Genomic DNA, 7838 nt, shown 5'->3' on the forward strand with positions numbered 1-7838 from the left:
GTCTGACTTCAAGCTACAGATGTGGTGTCCCTGATACGGAGTTGGGAACATACTGCTTCATCTAAAGGAAGTTTTGATATTTTATTCCTAGGATGAATTTTAGGAAGAAGCCCAAATTTCTATTTATGCTAGCAGACCCACTAAACAAGTGAGCATTACTGGGTGTGGCATGAAAGTAACATGAACAATTCGATAGACAAGTTTCACAGACACATTCCTGTGGTTTACTAGTTGTTTTTAGCAATTTAGCCACACTTCAAATTTCTAATTACAGGATTTTGTTTTTGTTTTTTAAAACAATGTGGTCTTGACATAGGTGATCTCTTTAGTGTACATTGTTCACATTATTTGCTACCTCTTAGCAAATCCAGTGCAATTGTAATCTGAATAACCTGACACTTCAAAGAATTTAAATTTTAATACTGTAAGGATCAGTAAAGATGATTTAAACTCACTTTCTTATTTTGTGTTGCTAAGGGGAGTGCCAAAGGGATAAAGCAAGTTGCTTAAGCACTGACAGTTAGTTATTATCAGAGTTGGAACCTAAAGCATGTGCATTTTAATCTATCTGGTTCTCTCACTATACTTACCAAATTTTTTAATAAAATTTAATTTATATGGCTCAGAGGTAATTAGGCTATTATTTCATACTAGGAAAAACTGTTGTCATTCTAATAAGAAAATATTTATCTAAAAACTAGCTTTAAATGTCTTTCTGTGAAGTCTGAATGACATAGTTAAGAAAATAGGACTTAAAAATGCGATGGGCACCATGCCAAGCACTTTGTCTATTGTTGAAATCTCCATACCAGCTAGTTCTCCTATTTTTTCAGATGAGGGGCTGAGGCTTAGTGAACTGATGGGTCCAAGGCTGGTCACATAGCCATTAAGTGGCTGAATGACATTATAAGGGGAATCTATGTATTTCCGTTAACCACTGCACTATATGCAACATCAAATAGCTTCACTGGAGATGTCACCAGCAGTAATTGATGTTCCAGTAACACTAGATTAGGATACAGAGAAAGCCATGGATCTAGGATGTACAAAGGGTGAAATCCTGTTCTGTAGGCCAGGGTTCTTTAAGCAGTGCTGCACAAGGAGGCAGCACTGCGGGCCCTGCTGTATGACTGGGAGCCCTGCAGGCCCCTGTGCTTCCAAGAGAGTAACTGAATCTCCAGGGTTATGTAGGTGAAATACAAGTATATGCACAATTTGCTTTATTCTAACCCCTTGTTTCAAAAAACCCACTTTATAAATTTTAAAGAGTTTTGTTGTTAATGAGTTGTGTGAGTTCTTTGTATATTTTTGGTTACTAATGTGTTATTTAAAATATGTTTTGTAAAATTTTTCAGCCATCGTATAGGTTGCCTTTTCATTTTAATTGTTTCTTTTGCTGTGCAGAAGTGCTTTAGCTTGATGCACTAGTCTCATGTATTCATTTTTACTTTTTTTGTGTGCTTATGGGGTCATATCTAAAAAATCACTGCCAAGATCAAAGTCTAGGATCTACTTCCCTATGTTTTCTTCTAGGAATTTTATAGTTTTAAGTCTTACGTTCAAGTCTTTGATACACTAGGAGATTAAAAGAAAGGATAATTATGTAATGTGATAGAGGTACTAATTATAGCTACAATGGTAATCATAATATATAAATGTGTATACTTTAAATTTGCACAAGGTTATATGTTACATATACTCAATTTAAAAAAGATTGTCAACAAATAAATTGGACAAAAGGTTAAGCTGTGTAATTTATGGCTGAAGGCATTTCTCCTTATTCTTTGTCCCCCACATCCCCACCATTTTATTCCCACATCAAATGAAATGTCAAGAATCAAATAATACTTTTTCCAAGCCCATTTTTTCTTCTCAGACAGTTCAGCAACCATTCAGCAGGAATACCTGGGGATGGCTGAAAATTCACACAGGAGTGTGCTTTGGGTTTGTTTGTTTATGTTTTGTTTTTATTTTAATGTTCTTTTACTAACTAATAAGAGCAAAGGAGTGTGCATAGTATATGTGTACAGAATAAAACTAATGCCACAGGAGTTCCAATAGGGAAGGTGCAAGATTTCAGGATATTAGTAAGGCAAGACAGGTAAAAACTTTGGGCTGTATAAAGATGTGATTAAAATGTAAAGTGGGTATACATAAGCAAACAAATGAACCAATATCTCCCATTATGCAATAGCATCACTCTTTAGGGAAGAGATGTTGCCAGATATTTCTGAGTGACTCTGAGGGAATGTAGCAGGTAGATGAGAATTGAGGGTGTTAGGGTAGGTAAAAGTCTGCAGTCAGGGACTTGGGAGGGTTCATGAGGTGGCAATTCTGTGAGCTCCCAGGCCTGCTAGGGAGGTAGGAAGTGCCTGAATTTCCAGAGGAAGTAATATCCCCTTAAGTTTGCATCCAGGCTTTCAGCTGGCCAACTGTAGGGTTTTAGATGTCTTTGGAAACTCAGGTGGGGAAGAAAGTGAGTGATTAAGAAAAATCATTTGAATGTGGTATTAGGCTCATGAAATGAATGTTCCTACTTTCCAGGCCTTTATGTTCAGTGTACAAGTGTGACTGGGCAAATAGTACTAGTTGATTCAGCAAATAAAAATACAGGACTCCCAATTAAATTTGAGTTTCAGAATAAATACTTTTTAAAATCCTTACCCAAGGATATGTTTATTGATGAGAGAGAGAGAGAGAGAGAGAGATTGATCACTGATGTGAGTGAGAATATCGATCTGCCTACCGTGTGTGCCCCAACTGGGGATTGAATCTGCAACCTAGGTATGTGCCTTGACCAGGGATCAAACCTACAGCCTTTTGGTGTTTGGGACAATGCTCTAACCAACTGAGCCACCCAGCCAGGAATTAATAAAGATTTTTTTGTGTGTAGGTATGTCCCATGAAGTATTTAGGACCTATTTATACTAATAAAAATTACTCAAATTAAACCGGGTGCTTGTTTTATCTAGCAACCCTAAGTATGTGTGTGTGCATATGAATGTGCATGTGTGTGAAAACAATGAAATTTGAATGAAGTCAGTACCACTCTGGGCAAGTTAATCTGCCTGAGGCCTATATCTTGTAAAATGGTGTTAATCAGACCTAACTCACTGGGTCATGGTGAAGATTAATAACATGTTAAAGCAACAATTGTGTTTATACCAGGGTGATGGTTAATGGGATCACTACTGACTGAGATGGCTTTGGCCACAACCAGATAAGAAGCCTGGATGGAGTTCAGCTCCACTTACCCTCTGGGGCCCTATGTGGGTCGAGTGTGAACATTCACATGGGGTAGCCTGTGACCAGCGTTTGATGTTGCTGCTGATGCCATGTGTTATTTCAGAGAATGGAATAGATACAAAAGGTTATCTTCCTGCTCTTTTTCCTTTTACAAGTATTTATAGGTCAGGTACTATGGCAAGGGCTGAGATATAGCAAATAACAACAGACAGGGCTATTTATGCTAGCAGAGGGAAGAAAAGGTAGTGATTAAACAAGTGAGTGTTTAATTAGAAAATTGATAGATTTTTTAAATGAAAAATTCCAGTGGGTTATGTATGTGTCTGATAGGGGACCTAACCTAGTGGGGTGGGTAGGTAGCAGGAAGGTTTATAATCCAGTTTGACAATGGCAGGGATAGGAGTTAGCCCTGGAAATCTGCAGGCAGGTAAGAGTGCCAAGGAACAGGAACAGCCTCTGCAAAGTGCTGATGCACAGAGGCTGTGACATTTTTTGAGGATTGAGAAGTCCAACTGCTGGATCCAGTTAGGAAGTGGGCAAGAGGAAAGCCTGGAGTGGGACAGTACTGTGCAGCTAGTTGGATCAGCTGAGGAATTACAATTTATCTCATGACAGGAAGTCACTGGTAGATTTTAACAACAACCTAACATAATCTGATTAATTTAAATTCTGACTGTCAACTTTCCAGTGTTTCACACCATATGAGGTTATTTTGTGCTGTTTGTCTGGTCCTCAGAGGGAGAACTCTGTTTTTAAATTTTTTAAAGTTATTTTATTATATTTTTGTTCTGTTTCTTTTCTTTTTCTTATTGATGTTCAAACACAGTTGTCTTCATTTCCCCACCACCACTTTCCCCTGCACTACTCATGTCCACCTCCCACCCTCAAGCTCACTCACCCTTGGCTCCGTCCATGGGTCCCTCATACATGTTCATTTACATCCCTTTCCCTCTTTACCACATTATTTCCCTCTCCCCTCCCCTCTGGCTACTGTCAGTTTTTTGTTGATTTAAATGTCTCTGGTTATATTTTGCTTGCCAGTTTGTTTTGTTAATTAGGTTCCACTTATAGGTGAGATCCTATTTGTATTTCAAGGCTTGGCTTACTTCACTTAGTATAATGCTTTCCAGTTCCATTCATGTTGTTGCAAAGGGTGGGAGCTCCTTCTTTCTTTCTGCTCCATACTATTGCATTATGTAAATGTACCACAGTGTATTGATCCATTCATTTTCTGCTGGGCACCTAGGCTGTTTCCAGCACATGGATATTGTAAATTGTGCTGCTATGAACATTGGGGTGCATAGGTTCTTTTGAATTAGTGTTTCAGGTTTCTTAGGGTATAAACCCAACAGTGGAATTGCTGGGTCAAAGGCAATTCCATTTTTAGTTTCTTGAGGAAATTTCATACTGTTTTCAACAGAGGCTGTACCAGTTTGCATTCCCACTGACAGTGCACTAGGGTTCCCTTTCCTCCACAACCCCATCAGCACTTATTGCTTGTCTATTTGTTTATGATGGCCATTCTGACCAGTGTGAGGTGGTATCTCATTGTGGTTTTAACTTGCATCTCTCTGATGGCTAGTGATGCTGAGCATCCTTTCATATGTCTCTGGGCCCTCTGTATGTCCTCCTTAGAGAGGTGTCTGTTCAGACCCTTTGCCCTTTTTTAAACTGGATTGTTGGTCTTCCTGGTGTGGAGTCATGTGAGTTTGTTATATATTTTAGAAATCAAACCCTTGTGTGAGATACCATTAGCAAATATATTTTCCCATAGGGTTGGTTCCCTTTTCATTTGCTGTTTTCTTTAGTGATGCAGAAGCTATTTATTTTGACAAAGTCCTATTTGTTTATTCTTTCCTTTTTGTCCCTTGTTCTAGGGGACATATTGGTGAAAATATTGCTGTGTGGAATATCTGAGATTTTCATGCCTATCTTCTCCTTTAGGACTTTTATGGTATCACAACTTATATTTAAGTCTTTTATCCATCTTGAGTTTATTTTTGTGTATGGTGTTAGTTGGTGATCGAGTTTCATTTTTTTGCATGTAGCTGTCAAGCTCTCCCAACACCATTTGTGAAGAGGCTATTTTGATTCCATCTTATATTTCTGACCCCTTTGTCAAATATTAATTGACTATGGAGACTTGGTTTTATATCTGGGCTATTTATTCTGTTCCACTGATCTTATGCCAGCACCAGACTGTTTTGATATCCATAGCCTTGTAATACAGTTTCATATCAAGTATGGTGACCCCACCAACTTTGTTCATCTTTCTCAAAATTGCTGCAGATATTCAAGTTTTGAAGGGTTTGTACTATATCTATGAAACATGTCTGAAATATTGGTATTTTAATAGGGATTGTGTTGAATCTATAAATTGCTTTGGGTAGTATAGACATTTGGATAATGTTAATTCTTCCAATCCATGAAAATGGTACATGCTTCCATTCGTTTGTGTCTTCCTTAATTTCTTTCTTCAGTGTTGTGTAGTTTTCTGAGTACAGGTCTTTTACGTCTTTGGTTAGGTTTATTCCTAAGTACTTTATTTTTCTTGTTGCTATATCATATGGGATTTTTTTCCTGATTTCTATTTCTGGTATTTCATTGTTGATATACAAAAATGCCTTTGATTTCTGAATGTTGACTTTGTATCCTGCTGTTTTGGCAAATTCAATTATTAGGCCAAGCAGTTTTTTGGAGGTGTATGTAGGGTTTTCTACGCACACTATCATGTTGTCTGTAAACAATGACAGTTTTGCTTCCTTTTTCCAATTTGAATGGCTTTTATTTCTTCTTCTTGTTTGATTGCTGTGACTAGGACTTCCAATACTATGTTGAATAGAAGTTGTGAAAGTGGACATCCTTGTCTTCTTCCTATTCTTAATGGGAAAGCTTTTAGTTTTTGCCCACTGAGTATGTTAGCTGTAGGTATCTCATATATGGCCTTTATTATGTTGAGGAATGCTCCCTCTTCCCACTTTGCTGAGTGTTTTAATCATAAATGGGTGCTGTACTTCATCAAATACTTTTTTGGTATCTATTGATATAATCATGTGATTTTTGACTTTGCTTTTGTTTATGTGATATATTACACTTACTGATTTCTGAATGTTATACCATCCCTGCATCCCTGGGATGAATCCTACTTGGTCATGATGTATGATCATTTTAATGTATTGCTGGATGTGGTTTTCCAATATTTTGTTGGGGATTTTAGCGTCTATGTTCATCAGTGATAGTGGCCTGAAGTTTTCTTTCTTTGTTGTGTCTTTGTCTGGTTTTGAGATTAGGATGGTGACGGTTTCATATAAAGAGTTTGGGATTCTTCCCTCTTCTTGGATATTTTGGAATAGTCTGTGAAGAATGAAGGTTAGCTCTTCCTTAAATGTTTTTTAAAATCATCCTGTGAAACCATCCAGTCTAGGGATTTTGTTTGCTGGGGGGGATTTTTTTTCTCCTCTCTTTTTTAAATTTTTAATTGTTGTTCAACTAGTTTTCTGCCTTTTATCCCCTGCTGGCCCACTCCCATTTCTCCCCACCTCACTCCCATTTTCACCCCACTCCCCCCCTACTTATTATTGTCCATGTATCCTTTATACTTGTTCCTGCAAACCCTTCCCATTTTCCCCTGAAATTTTCTCCCCTCTCCCTTCTGGTCACTGTCAGCCTGTTCTCAATTTCAGTGTCTTTGGTTATATTTTGCATGTTTGTTGTTTTGTTGATTAGGTTCTTGTTAAGGGTGAAATCATATGGTATTGGTCTTTCACCATCTGACTTATTTTACTTAACGTAATGCTTTGCAGTTCCATCCATGCTGTCTCAAAGGGTAGGAGCTCCTTCTTTCTTCTTTTTTCCTGTTTTCTTTTTCTTTTTTTTTAATTTTATTTTAATCATTGTTCAAATACAGCTTTCTCCCTTTTACTCCCATTCCAGCCCGCCCACGCATCCCTCCCCACTTCCCTCCCATTACCACCCTCCCCCTAGTTTTTGTCCATGTGTCCTTAAAATTTGTTCCTGTAAACCCTTCCCATTCTCCCCTGAAATTCCCTCTTCTCTCCCCTCTGGTCACTGTCAGCCTGTCCTCTACTTCAGTGTCTTAGACTATAGTTTGTTTGTTTCTTTGTTTTGTTGTTTAGGTTCCTGTTAAAGGAGCCTATATGGTATTTGTCTTTCACTGCCTGGCTTATTTCACTTAGCATAATGCTTTCCAGCTCCATCCAAGCTGTTGCAAAGGGTAGGAGAAAGAAGGAGAAAGCTCCTTCTTTCTTCCTGCTGCATGGAATTCCATTGTGTAAATGTACCATAGTTTTTTGATCCATTCATTTACTGATGGGAATCTAGGTTGCTTCCAGCACCTAGCTATTGTAAATTGTGCTACTGTGAACATCGAGGTGCAAAGGTTCTTTTGTATTGGTGTCTTAGCATTCTTAGGATATAGTCCTAGCAGTGGCATTGCTGGGTCAAAAGGCAGATCCATTTTTAGTTTTCTGAGGAAGTTCCATACTATTTTCCTAGTGGTTGTACCAGTCTGCAGTCCCACCAACAGTGCATTAGGGTCCCCTTTTCTCCACAACACTTGTTGCTTGTTGCTT

This window comes from Phyllostomus hastatus, unplaced genomic scaffold (assembly GCF_019186645.2).
Source record: "Phyllostomus hastatus isolate PE091 unplaced genomic scaffold, TTU_PhHast_1.1 phas_contig_37, whole genome shotgun sequence".
NCBI classification, from domain to species: domain Eukaryota; kingdom Metazoa; phylum Chordata; class Mammalia; order Chiroptera; family Phyllostomidae; genus Phyllostomus; species Phyllostomus hastatus.